General features: G+C 42.2%; 1 protein-coding gene across 3 annotated transcripts in view; it reads left to right on the top strand.

The window, feature by feature from the left end:
• Positions 1-289: 289 nt before the first annotated feature.
• The window catches only part of CDC42EP3 (CDC42 effector protein 3), a 29,075-nt gene continuing 8,517 nt past the window's right edge, over positions 290-20,847 (top strand). The window contains exons 1-2 of one of the 3 annotated variants that reach the window (XM_087775317.1): positions 290-449; positions 19,935-20,044. The gene's annotated coding sequence lies outside the window, so the exon portion shown is untranslated. Of the gene's footprint in view, positions 450-895; positions 1,081-19,934; positions 20,045-20,847 lie in introns of those variants that run through there. The other 2 variants (XM_087775316.1, XM_087775314.1) reach the window with 2 other exon arrangements.

The raw sequence follows: 20,847 nt of genomic DNA, 5'->3' as shown, positions 1-20,847 counted from the left end.
TCAGACGCGGAGTGTGGAGTTCAGGTACCCGCCAAGAGCAACCTTTGGGAGGATGTCACTGGGAGAAGTGAAACAATACCGAGGTCTCTATCTGGATTAACCAAGGAACTTGTGAAAAATTTAACATCAGCTCAGTATTTATGGGCTTCCTAGTCAGTAATCTGCTGGACAGCCAACAGCTCTTTTGAGCCCTTTCCCGTTCTGGGCAAGGCAGTTTCACTTGTATAAAACAGATGGGCAGGTGCCCTTAAATCCGTCATTAAAGGGCTCTCGGCCCCGGCGGGGGCCGCAGAGGCGATGCTGGCTGCTCCGCGCCGCTGCCCCGCTCCGGCCCCGCCGCTGGGCGGGGGGAGACGCCCCTGCGCCTCGCCGGCTCTCGCAGTCTTTGCCGTTTACCTGCAAACCGCAGACGGTGGAGCCGTGAAAGCCTGAGCGCTCCCTCAAAACGCGTAAGTAATGGAGGAAAGGCAGAGTGCGTGAGTGCGGCGGGCGCTGCCGCGGAGAGCGGGCTGGAAGCCTCGCCCTTGCCAGATCGGGGCGTCGGGGAGGTGAGGGGAAAGGGGGTTTGGGTGAAAAATCATCAGCTTTTAAGCACCTCTCCGAGCTGGCCGTGCTCAGGGGAGGCGGGGGGGGCGCTGCCCACCCGAGGGCTTCAGCGGGGCCCTGCCGGGGCGGGGGGTGGCCTCCCGGCGCTCCCCGCAACGCCCTCACCCCCGCAACGAGCTAAAAAAAAAAAGGGGGGGGAACCCCCCTTTTATTGTTCTTGCGGTTGTTACTCGCCTCCCCTGCCCGCCTCCCAGGCGGCGCTCCGCGGTGCCAGGATTTCCCTGCAGCCCGCCCTCCCCGCCCGCAGCCCCGCCGGCAGCGCCGCCTCCCCGCGGCTCCCGCTCGCCGCCCGCGGCCCCGCGCCGCGCCCCCGGCACACGGGGCGCCGCCGCCGCCCGCCCCCTGACAGGCGCTCACAGGTGCCGCGCTCGCCCCGAGTGGCGGAGGGGCGGCTCCGCTGCCCTCCCGGCTCCGCACCGGCGGGAGGGAGGTGGCGAGGGAAGGAGGAGCGGCGGGGAAGCCGCCGGCCGCGCCGTAAGTCGGGGAGCGGCGGCGTGTGCGCGGAGCGGGGCGGGCCCCCGCGGCCGGGCTGCGCGGCCGGGGCCGGCCGGGGGGGCGGCGAGGGCCCCGGCACGGCCCCACTGCTCTGCGGAGCGGCGGCGGTGCCGCACCGCGCCCGCTCGGGGGGCAGGGAGGGAGGCCGAGAGGGAGGGGAGGCGTTTCGGGGTGGCCTGGGAGAGTATCCATTAATCCTGGTGTCTGGCTGCCTGGGGGATTTATGCCGGAGCAATCGCCTTGCTAAGACCGTCTCGGGGTGTTTCTACATCGCTGAAATTCCCCCCTTATAATCGCTTTAAATTTCCTTCCCTGCTTATTTTGACATACCTGATGTTATGCCCTGTCTGGGAGGCAGAAGGCGTGCCTCCATCTCCCCGAAACAGCGCGGGCATTTTTTTGTGCGGGACGCCTCCTTTTGTTGCGCCGTTCTGCGTGGGTTTAAAAATCACGGTGCGCTTGAACGCGCCGGGACCGGGGCTGCAGCCGCAGCCGGGGCAAACGGGGGGCTGGGGAGGAAGGCAGCGGCCCGGCGTGGTGCTGGCTGCCGGACAGGGAGTTCAAGTCGGGAAGCCAAAAGAAGAATTTGTATTGGGTTGCTGATGCAGAAATGCGGGCGGTAGATTAATGAGAGGGACTTGATTGATATTTCGATTGAAATGAAGAAGAGACCAAAATAGAGGAAGTAATTAATTTAGGTCTTGCGTCACTGTAGATTGTTGTTTTGTTTTAAAAATAGGAAGAGGGCTTATTACGAAATGTTTAATGTGACAAATGTGATCCTGATCTTGTACTTTCCTCTGAAAAATATTTGGGGGAAGAGAGGCAAGGAGAGCTCCCGGGAGTGAAATTACTCATGCTTAGACCATTATTTTCAGTTACATATAGGTTATAAATATGTAACATTGTGCAGCAAAGTATAGGGAAAAAAATCAGAGGCTTTAAGGTATGAAAACCTAAAGCCGAACGATTCTTAAGACGCACAGTACCAGAAATCTTATAATCCATGGTACTGTGGCTCAGATGTTTAGAGGAATGACAGAGATACCAAAAAAGGCATCGTGATACTCAGTGCAATTCCAGGAGCAGAATTTTCTCCTTCCCTACAGAAAAGGAAAGCACATTTGCGGAAGCAAGAAATGACAGATGTGGCATCTTAGCAGCTGGCTAAGCATAAAAGCATATATCAGCAGGTGATTACTGTCGCAAGGATTTATTTTTAACGTGCCTTGTACTGAAAGGGTCCAGCCTTTTTTAGTGTTAGCATTAAGACTTACTTTAGCTCTATGGCATGTTAAAAATAGTCTTTCAGCAGAAGCATTCAGAAAAGTAAGAGAAAACTCCTGTGTTCAGGGCACTCCTTGCTCTGAACGTTTGTTTTTTATTACAGCATGCAGAGGAGAGGAACAGAGCAGGTTCTTCAGTCGGTAGGATAGTACTGAAGGGAATGATTTTTCCTGGCCTCAGCATAAGCCAGGGGTATCTGGGAAGGAAACAATGGGGCCTATCTCCTCCTTAGATTAAAGATATTCACAGTTACTGTTCTCTTGGGAGCACCTTGGGCATCCACAGAAGTGAAAATCAGGCTGCAGAAACTACCTCTGTGGTTCTGCCTCTTTTCTGTGATGGGTACAGGCAGCCAGAATCACCAGGAGGTGGCCTGGGTCAATTTTGGAAAGAGATGGATATCACCTAAGAGGCAGCCCAGAGCCACTCTTTCCCTGAGGCGGCGTGGCTCTGCACCATCCCTATTTGACTGCTGTGGGTAAATGTCACATTGACTTCAAAGAGGTGTCTAAAACTGTTCCAAACCACTTATATCAGCTTTACTGTAACCAAATAAAGCCATGGTTCATGGCAAAACATGTTTTGCTCTCAGCTTTTCATAATTAGCTATGCTGCTTTAGTTTATAGTCTTCTAAGCTAGATGACTTCTTATAGAAGAAATTCTGGTCCTCTGCCCAAGTCTTGAGAAATAATTTGGGGTAGGAGAGGGAACTGGCATTTAAAAAGAAATTTCCCTCTGCCACGCAGAATTTGCCATCAAGTTTTCCTTTGCTTCTTGCTAGTGAGGCTGTGCCCCAGGGGCTGGGCAATGCTCTCTGACCAGTTCTTCCTCCTGTTCCTCGCCCTCGTTGACAGAATTGCTGTGGATCGGGTCACCTGGTACCTGTTTTGGCCTTTCAAAATGATGTAAAGCACCATAGGCTGTCACCCTCCTGCATGCAGATGATACTTCTTGGAAAACAAAACAAAAAACTAAACAAAAAGCATCACTTCTTTTTTCTTTTTTTTTCCCCCTTATCATGATCAAGGCAGAGTAAATATATTTTCTCAAGATCTGAACCATCTCAGGGAGAAGTGGCTGCCTGTCCCTCCCCCAGTGGTAACACTGAACTAACTGGGTGGTCTGTGCCTAATGGGAGCAGCCATGCTGCAGAGACACGGTATCCCCACGGGTACAGCGCTTACAGGGGTGGCAGTTGGCTGAAGGTATACCCTGTGGTTGGTTGGCTTGGTTTTTGTGTGATAGCAAGGTGAATTTCCCAACTAAACTCAAGTCTGAACTTAAATGGGGGTGTGGGGAGGATTGTATTCAGGTGTTGGATGGAGGACTGTTCTCAGACAATTTCCTCTCACTGCAAAGCAGGCCAGGTACTAGCCAGTGAAAGCAGCTGGCTGGTGCTGAATGGATGTGCCTGAGCAGAGCAGTGAGAGTGGATTTGAAGCACCACCTATGCAGGGGAGGGTTTTGTGTGAAGCAGGATGACAGAATGAAGTGCAGCTACCAAGTACAAGCTCAGGTAAAGTTAATCCTGAAGAAGAGATCTGTTTCTAGTGCTATGTTAAATAAGAAAGATTTCTGGAAGACATTAATGAAGCACTGCTTACAATATTTACAATGTTCTGTATTTACATTCATAACGTTATTGAGCAAAGGTATTGATCCAGCATGGTGACTGCTGGGGAGATGATTGTAACAGGAGCAGCTGGAACTGGCTGACAAGAAGACTAGTTTCCTCATAGTTGAAGGGTTAAATCAAGATGCAGTAAAGCTTTAGAAAACACACCTCCAGGATAAAATGAGATGATTACAAATGGACAGAGTTGGCCAGGGTGACAAGATATATTTATACCTTTACTTGGGTTTCATTGACATTTATGGAATAAATAGTCAGGTGTAGAAACAAATGTTTGTCTTATGGTTCTGCCATTAGTTAAGTCCACAGGAGCACAGTTAGGCAATAATTTTAGTAAGCAACTGTGAGATTTTTCTTCTGGAAGGCTAGTGAACTGTTGAATGTTTTACTCCTTTCTGTTTTGTGTTTTGTTTTTCTTTTTTTTTTTTTTTTTTTTAAGGGGGGGGAGATAAGCCATTTGCAGGCCATTTATGGGCTGAGCCTAAAGTTTAATAGCACAGTTTAATACCTAAAGCTCTGAAAATGTGAAAGTGATAGTTGAATACTCAGACTAAGTCATATCTTTATGACCGTAGTAGCTTTTTATGTGAGACCATTTTACTGAAATATATGTTTAACAAAAGTAATTTGAAATACTGTTATACTTATCTTTGAAATTATGGAAGTTGCACAATACTCTTAAAACTTGATGACTAGTATCTCATGAATGCCAAGGAGCCACATTAAGGATTTCAACCCCCACTATGTGTGGGACAACAACATACAACTTAACTATGTAAATGTTGCATTAATGTTGTTTACTTGTACTGAATAATAAAAGAAAGCTCACCAAGTCTGATACGCTGCTTTGATTTCTATCATAAAGGTCAGCAGGGAACAAGTTAGATAAGAAATTAAATGGACTGACATAGTGAGTTATTGTGCTGGGGCTCATTCTGAATGAGTTAAGTGAACTTTTCTGTGGTTATGTGTAAACAGCAGCTGACCTTCTGTAGAGATACAAGTGCTGATAATGAGCTGTGGTCACTGAAACTAGGTATGATTTGCTTAGTCAGGTCTCTGAAGTTTAGATGCATTTAGATGATAATTTTTTTTTTTTAAAGTCATCTGTAGAGAACTTTTTCTAAAAATAAATACTTCTTCATGTCTTTGCTGGGAAGGCCTAAATGTAGGGCTTGGTGTATTTTTTTTTTTTTTTTTTTTTAAATCCTGTCCCTTTGAAATACCAGATGTTTCAAGTCTAGTTCTTACTGTTTTGCTGTAGAAATTTTATGTATATCTGAATATCTGTATTGCGCCTTCAACAAAGGAAACAGGTGTCGAGTCTTCATTCCAAATGTTTTTTTCATATTATAATATTAGACACTACCATAAAAATAGTAAATAAAGGCAAACTGTTAGTCTGAAATTTTTTTTCTCCAATTAATTTTTTCAAAAAGTTTTTACAGTATAACAGTAAAGTTGAATAAACCCAGAAACCTAAACCCTGTTATGCTGGCAAAAGCAAGTATCCATAAGTTGGAAAATGCCTGTAGAAAATGGTGATACATATATAAGTGCATTATGGTCACGTTTTTTCTCATAGCCCTCTTGCCTCAAACAGTACATGGGGTGAATGAGGCGAGAAGTAACAAAAAGAGAGGATCTGTTTGAAATTCTGGGCTAAAGCTGAAAGTCCTGCTCTGTTATAGTCCTTTTGGGTGGTGCTGGGCAATATTGTAATGCAGATGGTGAAGGAACCAAATAATGGTTGCACAAGTGTCGTGGTTAAACCCCAGCCAGCCACTAAGCACCACACAGCTGCTTGCTCACTCCCCCCACCCCAGTGGGATGGGGGAGAGAATTGGAAGGGTGAAAGTCAGAAACCCGTGGGTTGAGATAAGAACAGTTTAATAATTGAAGTAAAATGAAATAGAATAGTAGTAATAATAATACAATAATAATATACAAAGCAAGTGATACACTATACAGTTGCTCACCACCCGCCGACCGATGCCTAGCTCGTCCCTGAGCAGCGATCACTGCCCCCCGGCCAAATCCCCCAGTTTATATACTGGGCATGATGTCATACGGTATGGAATAGCCCTGTGGCCAGTCGGGGTCAGCTGTCCTGGCTGTGCTCCCTCCCCGCTTCTTGTGCACTGGGCGGAGCATGAGAAGCTAAAAAGTCCTTGACTGGTGTAAGCACTACTTAGCAACAACTAAAACATCAGTGTGTTATCAACATTATACTCATACTAAATCCAAAACACAGCACTATACCAGCTACCAGGAAGAAAAAACAATTCTATCCCAGCTGAAACCAGGACAACAAGTAATACAATCTTAGGATTTCCTAACTTTGCATTCTTTGACTTTGCAACCTTAGTATTCCAGATATGATATTTGTAATTATGGGGTTCAGAATTCTCAGTGATACTCTACAACGAAGATCAAAGGTGCTTTGCTGCCACCACAGTCAGCATCTATGAAGCATTTCTGCAGAGGTTGTGAAACTAGCCTTCTAGCCGGCAGAGCTCTCTGTCATGATCTTCACAAGGAGAAACCCTGATATCTGTAAGGGTATGAGTAATATTGTTACAAATCTTCAGCAGGAAGCAAAGAAGAGGCAGCAAGGAGATGGTAGACAAGACTTGAGGCTTAAGTCTTTAGTGAAGAAGAGGCTGAGGGACCTTGTTGCTTTCATAAACACTCTCTCTGTTTCTCCTATTCTAGTAAAGCTCCTTATTGACTTTTAAGAAGGTGGTTTTCTCTAGCCATATATCTGGGTCAGCTCCCATGTAGTAGACAGTTTTTTGCTTGGTTGGTTTTTCTAGTGCTTGAGTGGTGCACTAGTACCAGGTAACACACAGGAATGTAACACCGGTGTTGCTGGATATTTTTTCCTCATGTTTGCATTCTTGCCTTTTTGTCTGTTTTTCCCTTATTTCATTTATATTGCCAAGAAGTGTATGACAGCACTAATAGATTCTTGTCATTAAGAAAGCTTTTAAATTTTACAAAAATCAATACTTCAGTAATTTAGAACCTTAAAAAAAAATCCTTGTGATAACAGAACAATTTTTGAATGTTCCTCTTGATTCTAACACTTACTATATCTAACCTTTTAAACTGTATTCATCAAGATATTGTGATCAGAAACAAGTTCCATTCTTTCTTCTTTCCTTTTATATGTGTCACCAGTTCTAGTTAAGTAAAGCCTAAATTGTGTGTGTTTACATATATCTTTTTCATGAAGGTCTAAGTATTTTCTAGAAACCTCTAACTTTACCTCTTTGCCTCAGTTAATATGATTCAGTGTATACTTTGATTTAGTTTGACTTTAATTCTGTTTGTTTATGAGACTGGGTAAATTAGATCTGAAACTCAGTCAAAGATTAGTCCAAGATATGGAGCTTAAGGTGAATGTTTTGGTTTGCTTTTTCTCTCCCCTTTTCTGTGCTCGAGATGCACACCATAAATATCTTGTCTTCAACGTGACAGACCATCATTAAGGAACCGTATCTTGTTCAGACACTCTTACCACTGCTTTTAAGGATGAATTCTGATGGTGAATGGTTGTCAGTATTACTTTTTGGTCTTTATTCTTGGATTAATTGATAAACCGTCTTTTGGGAACTAAAGCATAGTTTTAGTTTGGTTAAAATTTATCCCCAGAGAATGGTTAGGCCAATATTCTCAATGTTCAGATTTCAAATGATAGCTTAATCAATTTTACAAGCTCCCTGTCATTTGAAGCATTGAAGTGACTCATTGGTTCTTTGAGGGTACGTGTTTCTGTAACCACAAAGATTAAAAACAAAAGCATCTGTGAGACTAAAAGCCGCATGTGCCACAGTGAGGGTGAAGGAAAAAGAAAATGCAGGTTCTGCCTTCTGTAGTTTGATGTAAAGGCCAGCCATACCACTTCTCCCAAACACTGTCGTCCCTGCAAAGGCACTTCTCTTTAGCTTTTGCATGACTTCTCTGTATTCATTTGGAGGATGGTATGTGGCTGTGCAGTCTTTGGTGTTTCCTTCTTTTAAGGATGCGTGGCTCCTACAAATAATGTTAGGGGTTAGCCCAATTTAAGGAAGACTTGAACAGTAGGAGAGCTACATGGCAAGTGAGAGAGGGGCAAGGAAAGAATAGTGCCATTGATTGTCCTGCATGTCAGATGCAGCTCACATGTTCCTGCTCCAGATGCAAAAGATTACTGCTCTTCATCAAGTTTAAGCCGGTTCTTTGCTTGCTCGTGGCTCTCTAGCAGATGACCTTGGAAGAGTAACCACAGTTTATAAGAGGGTACGATGCAGTGTATCTGGGTGTCTTTTCTCCTTGGATGTTTAAAACCCAGATGGGAATGTGGAGGTAAAGAATGGAGCAGTGCCTCCAGGCATAGGCTGTGTATATGGCATACGGAATCGTATTTTACTTCAGTCCAAACACTTGGAGTCGAAAGATGAAATAGGAGGGAGGTGATGCTCACAACAGTTACAATTCTGTTACAAAGTTAACAGTATTCCCTGCCCCAAAAGATGCAACAACTGAAGAACTGTCTTTTGTGAGATTTTGTTGTTGTCATTTTATGTCTGCATAATTCTTAATATACTAGATACCTGGCTTGTGATTAGGGCTTCTGCTGCTACAGTAATACAAATTTATAGTTATACATTGCTCAGTTTGGTCATCTTGCCTAGAAGTAAATGGTAGAATCTAGTCAGTCTGAAGAAAACCTTAAATGAAAAGGTTGGATTGTTAATGTTATCATATCTGCTCTGACTTGTTTCTTATTAATGATATGCAAAGTAATTAGTGGTAAGAGAAGTCATACAGACTGAATAGAAAATCTATTATTAGGAACAAGATAGTGGACTGAGCAGACTAGTAATTTGCATGGCAGCTGCTCTGTCCCTTTCCCACTTGCACAGTATGATTTTAGTGGGGAGGGAGGCTATATTTCTTCTGGTTTTGTCTATATGCACCCTCAGGCATGATGAATACTCATCTCGGTCTCCAGAGTCTTTTAGATAAGATCCACTAAGGCCAACAGCAAAGACAACAAAGTCATTAATTTTATGGCAGTGGGCTGTACAGCTCTCTTAAAAATACATATTTCAAGTCCGAAAGAAGAAAAGTTACAATAGTAAGAGCCCAAGTAGGTTAGGAATCTGTAGGAGTTCCTAAAGGAATTTGTGAGGACAAAAATAAAACCCACCTCTCCAAACGAAAGCGATGAACAATCAAGTAGTTTATGCTGCAGACAGCTTTCAGATTTTTGTCTGAGAATCAACTTCACTTTTAGTTGCAGTAGTTATTTTACCTTGAGACTACAACAGTGCCTCTGCTTTGACAGAGGAATATGCATTGTAAATAAAGTATTTTGTGGTATGGTATAATAGTTGGATTGCTGGGATATGCTCTGACAACCTTAGAGGAGGAAGAGACATGAGTAGCATCTAATGAAGCAACAGATAAGTTGGAAGCTTTTTACGCTGCCTTTGGTAAGAACAGTACATCCATTGAAATGTAAATCTTTAAGTGTATTCAAGTAATCTCTGAAAATACAAAGATATAATTTGCATAAAACTGAGAAATCTGTAAGGAAAGAAGCAGGCTTCAATGCCCAAATGAGCAATCTAAACATGAAATTAACTCCTGTTGCTAAATTTCAGTTCATTTTCCCACATCGAGCCTGCTTACACGTCTTTCTCCCTTGCATCTGTGCATAAGGGTCAGTCCCTTCCCCACTTCCACTGTCCTCCATCTCCTGGTTCCACGTCCCTAGTTCTTATGCAGAGGTTCTGTCCTTCCTGAATTTGGTTTGATGGTTATTCCTTCCTGCCAAGTTGTTTGTGGGGATAGAGCCACGTAAGCAGGAGGGACAGCATTTTTAATAGATTTTGGAAGACTTTAGCTGGCAAACACTAAGGTACTGAATCTTGCAAAAATTATATGATTAAAACACCTTAAAATTGACCATCCTGGCAATTCACAGTGACAGGAGAAGACACATTCCCAGATACAAATTTGAATGTCGAGTGCCAGAACGTTTCAGCAAGGCTGTGGATTTTGATGGGTGGTGTATGCATAGAAGTAAAGGGCATTACAGTGGAGCAGGAGAGTAGAAATACATAATTTTGTTTTGTCTTATTAGAGAAACAGTTTAACAACTTCTGTTAAAATTCTCCTGCCTCTTTCTCCTAATCCTCCCAATAAACAAACATATACAGATAGCTGCAGATGAAGGATAGAAAATGTTGGCTTGAATGGCAGTCTGATATTTATAAAAAAAACTCTGAAAATAAGCTTTAAAATGGAAGCTTCCAAGACATCTGAAGGGTAGGTGGACATGTTAAAAAGGCATCGTCTAAGAAACTGTGTATGCTCTGTGTACTAAAACAGTGTGGTATCTGCGGAAGTAGGAGCAGCTGTCTCTATGTATGTGTGTACATTAAAGATCCTTGTCTGAAATGGCAATAGATAATTTTTCAGGTGCTCAGATTCAGTGTGCTCTTTCAGTCCATCTGATGAGGTAGCTGTCAGTAGTTACCGGGATTTCTGAATTTCAAAGTTTGTAGTTCTTGAGCTAATATCCTGAAAGTAAAAATGTGGTCCCAAAGTCAAGTTTTACAACACTAACAATATATAGGAGATGTGGCTTGAAAAGAAACGAAGAATACTCTGAAGTTACAGAGTATTGTCAAATTCAAGAACTGTCTCAATTTTTCTTGAGTAAAAGTGAATGAAGCCACATCTCATTTTTTCACTGTGCTTTTCTTCAAAACTGAGTATCTGAAGTTGGACACTGGATTCTGCTTGGTCATGGATTTGAGATAGCATTGTTAGAAAGTTGTACTTTAAAATATTTAGTTTTCCTTGTTCACTTTGAATAGGCTAAGTTGCTGTGAAATGTGCGCCCTTCTGCTTGCACAGCATCAGAGGAGAAACAGCTTGTAAAGCTTGCAGATCTCAAACTGTTCATGGCAATTTGGCAGGAAAGAATTTATTCAGTTGTCCATGCAGGATTTGAAGTAGTGTCAAACATAGATATCTATATTTTTTCTATTTTGTGCTGAAAGACAAGAACTTTCCAAACACAACAGTTTGGGTGAGAAGGAAATTTGCCCGTTCAACCTTCATGGTCATCTTGATGGCCAAGAGAACATAATCTGTGGACAAAAAGGCTCTAAAAAATTAGTATGGCTTTCCCTTGATAAAAATGCTTTCCAAAATATTTAGTTCTTAAGAGAAATGTCATGTATTTAGGGAAAAATACTGTTCATATCTTGAATGATAAAAGCCAGAACAGACCATTGGGAACCTGTCTAAGACAAGCTATAGTCCTTTCCTGAATTGTTACCCAGTTCTGTGTCAGTATGACTCCTGGCTTTGCCTGAATTGTTTGAATTAGATGACGGGCAGTTTTTTTTTTTAATTAGAATCCAAATGATAGAGAATCCACCACAAGCTTTGATAAATTGTTCTTGCTGTTACAAAAAGGTACACTTTCTTTCTTACCTTACTTTGTCTAGCTTCAATCTAGCAAACATAAGTGATAGTATCAGTCTTGTGGCTCTTCTGATACCCTCTTTTGTTTAGTGACATCCTCCTGGAATTGTGGCTACTGGGACTGGACATGGTGATGGCCAAATACAGAATTACTGTATGCTTCCCTTTCCCTTGTCAGTGCCCTCTTATGCAGCAAGGAATTGCAGTACCCCCTTGTGACTGCAGCACAAGAAGATCAGGTTCAGCTGATTCTCACTTCTGATCTGCAAAACTTTCATTACTGTTTCTGAGCTCAATCTTCCATCCTGAAAGTGTGGCCTGTGTGATTTAGTCTTAAATTTTAATCTTGAATGCATGACTGGCTACTGTTAAAACTCAAGTGGCTTGCTGATGTTCAGATATCAGCTAATCAAGATCCCTCTTTTTCTCATTTCCATTATCTACCAGTTAATTTTCCTCTCCTCCCCCGACCTCCAGTCCTCTGGTGCAGGTAATTTTAGGGTAATTCCCCAACTGAAAGGGATGAATTGAAGGCAAAGAGTTTAAGAGCATCTACTGGCAATGCAGGTTGACAGTCCTTCTGCTGAGGAGAAAGCCCACACGAGTCCTAACACCCGTAGAAAAAAAAGCCACAACTTCTGTTTGTAACATCTTGTAACATTGGTCTGACTTGAGATTGACACTACTTTTTACAGTGTACAAACAGGGGGAAACTCCTATGAAATCAGCTATATTAAGCTGGTGTATAAGAAGTCATACTTGATCTCCTCTGAGGTCCTGTGACAGGAAAAAATATTGGGTGTTGTACAGACCTGTCCTTCTATTGCAGATGTATTGGGTTTGTTATTCTGTCATCTATTTAGTAAAGCAAGAGTCCTGTTTCTGATCTGATTTGCACTCTCTATAGCCTCCAATACAATTACACTGATGTAATTACTGGAGAGGGAGAAGGGGAGAGGGAGAGAAGATGTGGAGTGACTCAAAGTTAGTCTTGGTTGGTTTTTTAAGCTATCCGAAAAGTGTCATTAGTAGCTGTCAACTGCTACAATGTTTCAACATGTTAATTTTGTTTCATTCTTGCTTCTTGCATTTAATATTGGAATATTCTAGCAAGTAGAACAGAAATAGGAGTTCATTGTACTTCCTGGGGTGAGGGGTTGTTGCTTTCCAAATGCAGCATGTGTACCAAGATGTTTTATTATATTCATAAACTCTTTGTTGCCCTCTGCTGAGGACTTGAATGCTAAGCTTGACGAAGGAGCAAATGGCTATTTCCAGGTGCCTAGTAAATGGCAGCCTTTCAATGGAAAGCCCAAGAAGAATATTTCAGTGTCTGGAAAAACGCATAAGAAAATCTTCTGTATCTTCTCCCCTGTAAGAAAGGTGAATAGCAAGATGTATGAAGGGAGTTTCATTATTTATTAGGCTTAATCAAGTTCTAAAGCAGCACTCACTTCGTCCTGTTGGATAATAAGTCACTGGGAATGCAACAGTCAAAATGCAAGGTTGATTAAGAGTCTCTCTGGATTTTTCAGGTATTCACAATATTTTTGTTTTTAAAATTGAGATTTCACTTTAAGATGTAATGTTCTTTTAGCCTGTGTTGGCACCCTGGGTGAAACTGCCTGCCTTGTTTCAGACAGTCTGAAACACTCACTTTGGGAGGTGTGAACTTTCTTAGTCAGCAGCCACTAACCTGGGATCCTGGCGGCTATTAAAAGCTGACTGTTCTACTGCAAGCTGCTAATGTGTTGTATTGGAGAGTTTTGGTTTACTGATTAGGTGCAGATTTTTTTCTTTTCATTGTTGGGCCTTTCTTCTCTTCCCATGCTAAATTGTCTCTGCCTTCGCACTTTTGTTCCCTAAAGCAAATGGATTATGGTCTTTTCAGGAATGGCAAGAGTTTAACAGCAGTGTCTGTGGCAGAATTTTTGTTTAAGAAAACAGATATATTTAATTTGAAGTATTGTGGAATAACCCTATTTAGTGTTCTGAGAGAACAAAACAACAACAAAATCCCATTTTTCCTCAAGGATGTGGTTTAACTTAAGAAGCATACGACTATAGCAATAGAGGTGTTGATGAACTATTTCTAACACGGATCTTTGTAGCTGTTGGTGAACAATTTAACAACTTCCTCCAGTAAGATTTCCTTGGGCTCCTTCCTCGGAGCCCAAGTATGCTGCACCGCTGCTTCTGAGCCAGAAGGAGCATACCTCTGGTGAATCCAGGTAGCGCCCATGTACAGAGGAAAAGAAGGAGTGCCAGTTTGGTAATATCTTCCTTCTAGAAGTTACTATACATGCCTTTCGCTGGGACTGTGTTTCAAAGTGTTTTGGTTATGATATTTCTATTCCTTCCCATGTAAGCTATATCCAGAGAGTCTGTGGAACAGGCCCTACATCGTCCATTAATTTCTTCCTGTCCAGTACTGAAGCAGCAACACTGAGATGTTGATGCCCTCCTCGGATGCAAGTTCCCTCTTAAATTTTTTGACTGTACTGTCTCTGTTGGCTATGTGCTCCCCTGTAATTCAGGGAGCTGAAGTGTGTTGCTTCCCTTTGTTTCTACAGAGGCTATCTCTGTTAAAAAAAAAAACAGTATGGACTTTTACAAGATAAGAGAGAGCCACACTGTGCCTTAAATTAATGCAATCCCGATGCATTGTTACAGTATTATATGTGGTTTGTTGTTGGTTTGTTTTTTTTTTCTGGGTATGGTTTGGATTTGCACTCAGGACAAAGAAATTGACCTCAATTTCTGCTCCCCTTGCCTACACTAAGGAGATCAGGAATACCTGGCCACTTACTTCTGAGGTTCTGACCATCTTTACATTCGTTTTGTTTTCTGAGTTGGTGGGTTTTTTTTTTGTCGTAGCTGTTGTGTTTTACTTGGTTTGGTTTGGTTTTTTTTCCTAGTGTTTGAGCAGACGTTTTTGTCAGCACTGCAGGTGTCTGTCCTAGGCTCTACAAGGTGTCACCTTTTCTTAAATTTATAATGGATGGTATACCACACTAAGCAACATATCACACCTCCCATGACTTGAATTCTGACTCCCTGGAGCTTGCAAGAGCCATTAGAAATTTGCTTTAAATAGCCTTCAGTAAAGGCAGAAGTTCATCTTACCTACTTATTAAAGGATTAAGTAAATAAATGTGTCCTTTACGCAGGAAAGTAGGTCCCCAAATTATGTTCTTTTGTCTGTCTACACCCCACTGCCTTCCATACCAGCTGTATGAATTGGTACATGAACGACTTGCAGCGTGTGGTAACAGCTCATTGTTGGTCAAGAGAGAGGTGCATCCATGCCCAAAGGGATTGCTGCACCTCATTTCTGTGCTGTTAGAGTTGTATAAATAAGACATGCAATGGCCAAGCAGAGTTATAACAGTCTAGCAGCAAGTGTCACAATACAAAGTAAGGCCTTGGTATATGTCTGCTCTGTTTCAGAATGAGCTTCTCTCAATTCTGAAGTAGTTGGTGCAAGCTAGATAAAGTATAGGCTTAGTATATTTAGCTGGTGTTGGTTTAGCCAGACCTAAATGTAGCTCTTGCCTTCTGCAACTGACTGTTTCTCCTGCCTGTCCCCCAGTACTCTGCATCATGTGAGGGGCAAAATGTTTGAGATTTCTAAAAGGCAAGCTGGACTTTGACTGGAAAGTCAGGTTGTTGTTTAATTTGGGTGGAATTTGGCTGTCAGACACCTGGTGTAGTTCTCCTCAATATCCTGGGAGTGGAGTGCCACTGCTGATCAGTCTTAATTCTATGGACAATGGTTTTGGCAATGGGTTATATATTTAATGGTCAATTTCAGGCTCGCTCTCCCCTTTGATCTCCCTTGTCAGAAGCAGCATAAGGAACATGGTCACTGGTGCCCAGGAGCACGTTTAGCAGCTAGTTGGCGTTTGTAAAGGGGAGTGAAAGGGACCTGCAAATGCAGGGCTTTGCTCTTGAGGTAGGAGAGAGAGAGGAGTCATCCCTATTTAGTCATCCCTATTTAGTCTGTGAGGGCTGCAGAGAGGTGCAGCTGGGTGTTGTCATCTGTGTTACCTGAAGTCTAGCCTAGTTTCTGCTGAAGTATCTGACTAATTTTGGGGTTTTCATTAATGTGGGTTTTGGAACAAATTAAATGTGACCAAGGTCCCAACAGGGATCTGAAATTTGTTTTCTGCTGAAGAACTCTTTATACAAATGAACACCAATTTGCATCATTAAGCACACGCTTCACTCAGGCTGCCCAACAGGACTGAACACTGAGACAGAAATTGCCTCTTGCAGTGCCTTTCTTAGAAGGTGACAGCCACTTAGGCCCAGCTCGTGCTTTGGCGCGTGCGTGTGTGTTCTTTTACAGCCTTTCTGGGGAGGTGGTAGTTGTTTTATAGCAGTCCGAGTTTGCTGTGATGCTTTTCAAAGGGGTTATGTATCTTGTACTTGCTTGGAGACTAACTAGCAATTGGATATTCCCCGCCCCACACACACACCCTAAGGATTTACAGTGTTTTAAGGTGTGTGAGAGGGTTTGTTCCGATAGGAGAACTCATCGTAAAAAGTTGTAACTTGTTTCTCGCAACAAAGGCAAGTTGTTGTTTTGGTTGAGTATGGTATTATGCCACTGCGTTTGTCAGTGTCAATTTATGCCAGGCTTTAAATAAGACACTCTGCAATGAGTTTGTTTTCTGGTAGTCTGTAATTCTTTGAGGCTAGCTAACATTAACGAGTGGCAGCATTACTGTGGCTGGTTTTCTTTTGATCGTGCACAGCCCTGCTCAGGAAATGGGTGAGGAGCATGAGTCATGATTACATTACCCTAATGTGACTGCCTACTAGAAGTTTTCTTTTTGCCGCCAATACTCTTTCCCTTGACACTGCTCTGAAAACAAAATGTCCATTTTGGAGCACTTTGAAATATTGACCTTTAAACAGAGGGATTTATGTTCTTTTGCAGTCTCAAGGCACAGTTCTGAGCAGGAGCCCCTGCAGAGTGCAAAGAGAACATGAGCGTTTGCAAAATGCTTTTCCAGAAAGCTGCAAAGGGCAGGACTTGACTTGCAGTACATTAGGTCTGCTTGGGTTCATTGGATACAGCATGTTTCCCTGACCCATTTAATTATTCTGTCATGTTGCCTGCACATGCAAGCTCGAGGTCCAGTGTTCTCTATATACAGATGCTGTCATCTCACTCACCATTTGGCTTAAGCTGTGTCTTAGAGCTGTAGTTATCTTTTGAAATATGGCTGCAGTAATGGGAGGATAGGTGCTGAGTACTGGCTGAGGTAAAACCCTGAGTGTTGAGAAGGTAGCTTTAGTGGGATTTGAGACAGCAGCATTTTGGACAGTTTAATTAAATACATGGGCTTTAGAGTTTGAAAGAAATATCGGCTGCTAATCAGTAAGCGAGCTTTAGCACTGAATTGCCACTCTGCCACTCTGAATATTCAGACAGTATACCTCTGTGCAAGTGCTGAGTATATGAATTTCTTTCAGATTAAACTGATTAACTCTGCCTGGTTTTAAAAGCAGTATGTGAAAACGACTGTTGGCACAGAGAGTGAATGCACTCTGATACTACTTGATGTATTGCAGAAAAAAGAAGTCTGATCCGTTTAGTAAAAGCAACTCCAGCTAATAGAACTGAGCGTCTGTTGCAAAGAGATTTCAGGAGGAAGCGGAGACCCCCGCACTGCTGTCCAGCATGATGCGTCCCTATCAGCTGGGGCACGTCGCAGATGTCACTGACATGCTGCGGAGCAGAGCCAGGATATGCCACATCTTTCGGTTGTCACTTATTCCTCCAGATTCTTACCTCTGCTCAAATGGTGCCTTCAAATAGTGGAGTTGTTTTGTTAGAAGTATAGTTGAAACTCACAGTGAAGACATAATTTCTATTCTTTTCCTTTTGTTTCATATAAGGGTGATAAAACAGTTACTTTAGTTGTATTAACAATCTACTTTGAACTGCATATAGATAACGAAATTTTAGAAGTCCTATTTACTCCATGATTTCATCCCCATTCCTGAAAGAGGTGATGAGTTGGGCCAAAAAAGAAATTCAGTGAAGATTTTTGTAATCCACTGAAGAATTCACTTTCTTCCATCTACCCCCACCCCACGCTCTCTGATCTCATCTTGATGACCATTCAGCTCTCTGAAGGGGGCAGAAGAACTGCAACAGAGCAGAGGATTCATCCTCCTTCTGTGTAATAAAACAAATAAGTCCTGTGCAAATTTATATTTTTCTGTAGTTTTGTACCTCTACCTCATTGTTAGCCTTTGCATATAGAGGGCTGGCTCTCTGGCCTTAAGTTTGTTTTAAACCTACTTTATCAGCCACTTCAAGATAGTAAATATTTATTTCCAGTGAAACACTTTGAGAATTGAATAATAGGAGAACTGGTGATTACAATATGCCTATGTCACTTGTGTGTTTCAAGGAGGTGATAAAGAATATTTGACTTAAAGATGAAGGGTATTTGAGAACTGGAGGTGGGGAGTTCAGGATAGGGGGATTTTTTTCAGGGTGGAATGCTTTCATTTTAGATTGCCTGTTGTCAGGAGCTACCAATTAAGAAAATGTTAAACTAAGGATCTTTTTTTTTTAAAAAAAAAAAAATAATAAACTCTTAACTATAGCTGGAAAAACTTCATTTCAACGTGACAGCTACTTTGGAAACTAAGGCAGAAACTAGTGGAGCTACCAAACCGTTTTTGCATCAGAAGTGAATAAAATCTGGATGCAAGTCCATGGACATTTTCTTTTCTTGCAGAAGAGTTGGTTAAGAACTGCCCATCTCTTCTGCCAGAACTCCTTCCTCTCTAAGAGTGGTTTCCTGAGGTAGCTGAGCTATTCAAGTGACTTGTTGCATCTGAAAGTAGCAGTCTCACTCCTAGCCTTTTGATCTTACACCCCTTTCCTAGTTAGTTTTAACCCGGTTCAGTGTACTGAACTGGCTTATAAGGGGTCAAGTGTGTGCCCATGGCAGGGGGGAAGGGGAGAATGCCTTTCTGACAGCAACAGTTATATTGGGCTTGAACTCTCTTGAAGCGTTGCCATCGGTCACACTGCAGCTGTTGGCAAGCCTTTTCTGTAAACTGAGTCAGTGGGGAGAATTGCTGCTGTGACCGGTTTGCAGTGTGGCTTGTAGGTCTGCCTGCCCACAGAGGAACTGCAGTGCAGAACCAGGAACCAGCAGTGAGGAGTGAAGAATCTGGGGTGGGAACTTCTTAAACCAGCTTTGAGAGCAGAGCTGGCTTGAGGAACTACACCCTCTGTGTCAAAAGAGAAAGCCATCTATGCTAACCTGCTCAGAATTACAAAGGGTATGGATTCGTAATCCACTTAAACTGATACCAGTGCTGGCTGACATCAAAAGGGGCAGCGTGGCCTGCCTCAATCCACATCTTCCCAAGTTCTTCCATACGGCAATACCAGCACTTACGTGAACATGCCTTCAGCTGTGTCAGGGAGCTGCTTTGACTAAAAATTGTTCCTTTCTTCTCCCTCAGCAGATGAGATTTCAACCAGAGCAGTTACCCATCTTTTAGGTGGCACATGGGCTCAGGTTATAGGGTTGGTTTTTTGCTCCATTTCACAATCATTTTCCTTTGGCCTAAGAGAACCAATGGACAAGTTTTTAAGCCTCTCCATCTTGTGGCTTATGAGTTTATGGTCCCCAGCTGTTTGCTCATCTGGACTGCTTGCTTTGTAGGAGGAGACATGTGACTGTGCTTCAGTGCATAGTCTGTCTGATGTAGCATAACCTCACCTTCACCAGCTGTGTGAGTTAAGGTGCTAGACTTTGTACTGACATGTACCTATGCCTAAATCTGCATTGTCTTGCACTCACCCAATTTTTGAAAGCCAATGACAAAACTGAACTATATGGTATTAAATCTGTATGTATGAATGTACCAGCCAACAAAGCTAAGAAGGTGGTAATAAAAAGGGACCTGTTTCAGTCCATGGAGCCAAACAACAGAATACAGTGAGCTCATTAAATGCCTGTCTCTGGAGAAGAAAAGAAAAAAGGTTTTTATTATTCTAGAAAGGATGCTAACTTTTCAAAGCTGAAAGAAAACTGACTGAAACCCATTGGAAGCTGGAAAAAAAAAAATAAAAGGAATTATTTAAGACATCCTAATGAGTGGTCAAAAGCACAACTGCAAAAACAGACTGTATAAGGCATTGGACTTAATATTATGTCACAGCCAAACTTTTAAAACATTAGTCCTCTGCAGTGTCAACAAAGCATGTATTAAAAACATTTAGAATCTCAGAGTAAATGTCAGAAAGAAGTCAGCATCAGAGAGGGATGTATTTCTATTGAAAAAATGCAGAGATATTTTTATACAGCATTGGGCTGCATAGTATTTTTATGAGCAGCCTGCAAATAACTGTAAAATTGTTGTGGTACAAATTTGCAGGTGATGGAGATTGGTGAGCAAGTATGTTGATGAGGAAGATGGAGACATCGCAACTGATTTATCGATTGACAGCTTGAGCATATTCACATAAAGTGTTTCCTATTTCTGAGGTATAGTCTTGCTTTTTATCCTAAAGAATATAAATCCAGCTTATTTGCTGGAGAATGATAGCTTGGAAAGCCTTTTTTTTTTTTTTTTTTTTTTTTTTTCTTTTTTCCCCTAAGGAATAGAGTCTTACTGGACAAACCGTGTAATATGAGCACCAGCTTTGGCTGTGCCAGCAAAATTTGTTGATTAAATGAGTGTACGTGTATCTTCATCCTAAAAAATAGAATGGGGATGCCCACTGTGAACCAAGAAATGGCAGTGATAATAAATTTCTACTTTTGTCAATATAGTCTATTCTGCTTGGAGAACCTGTTTTTGTTATACCAGTACAAGAACTCTTAAATGGTTTGTAATATAATGCTACCTTGTAAATACAGGAAAATTCCTGTTGTAAGATAGTGAGGATAAAAGCAGAAATATGATCTTGTTTATAAACAAGGCAGCAATGATGGGAAGAAAGAAGTGATTTTTATCTTTGTATATGCTGTTAGGGAGAACTATATTGAAATGTTGTTGCTAATTCTGATCTGCTCTGGAAAGGATGTTGGAAAATTGGAGAGATTTCAAAGGGGGGGGAGAGAGAGAGAGGTATTTGAAGGCTTAAAATTACTCCCCCACCATCACCACATGAGGAATTCCCCCTGTTCACTTCCATCAAAGAGGATGACTGAGAAACAACTTGGTTAGTATTCAAGTACCTTAACAGGGATGAAGGTTACTGGTTGATAAAAGGCCTTTGTAATCTCACAGACTGATACAGAACAAAATAATAACTGGAGTCTGGGGCCAGTAGCTCAAATTAGAT

This window comes from Nipponia nippon, unplaced genomic scaffold (assembly GCF_047370975.1).
Source record: "Nipponia nippon isolate SJK-2023a ecotype South Korea unplaced genomic scaffold, ASM4737097v1 scaffold_4, whole genome shotgun sequence".
NCBI classification, from domain to species: domain Eukaryota; kingdom Metazoa; phylum Chordata; class Aves; order Pelecaniformes; family Threskiornithidae; genus Nipponia; species Nipponia nippon.
The sequence above is the reverse complement of the archived record's forward strand: the minus strand, read 5'-3'. Positions and strand labels throughout refer to the sequence as shown.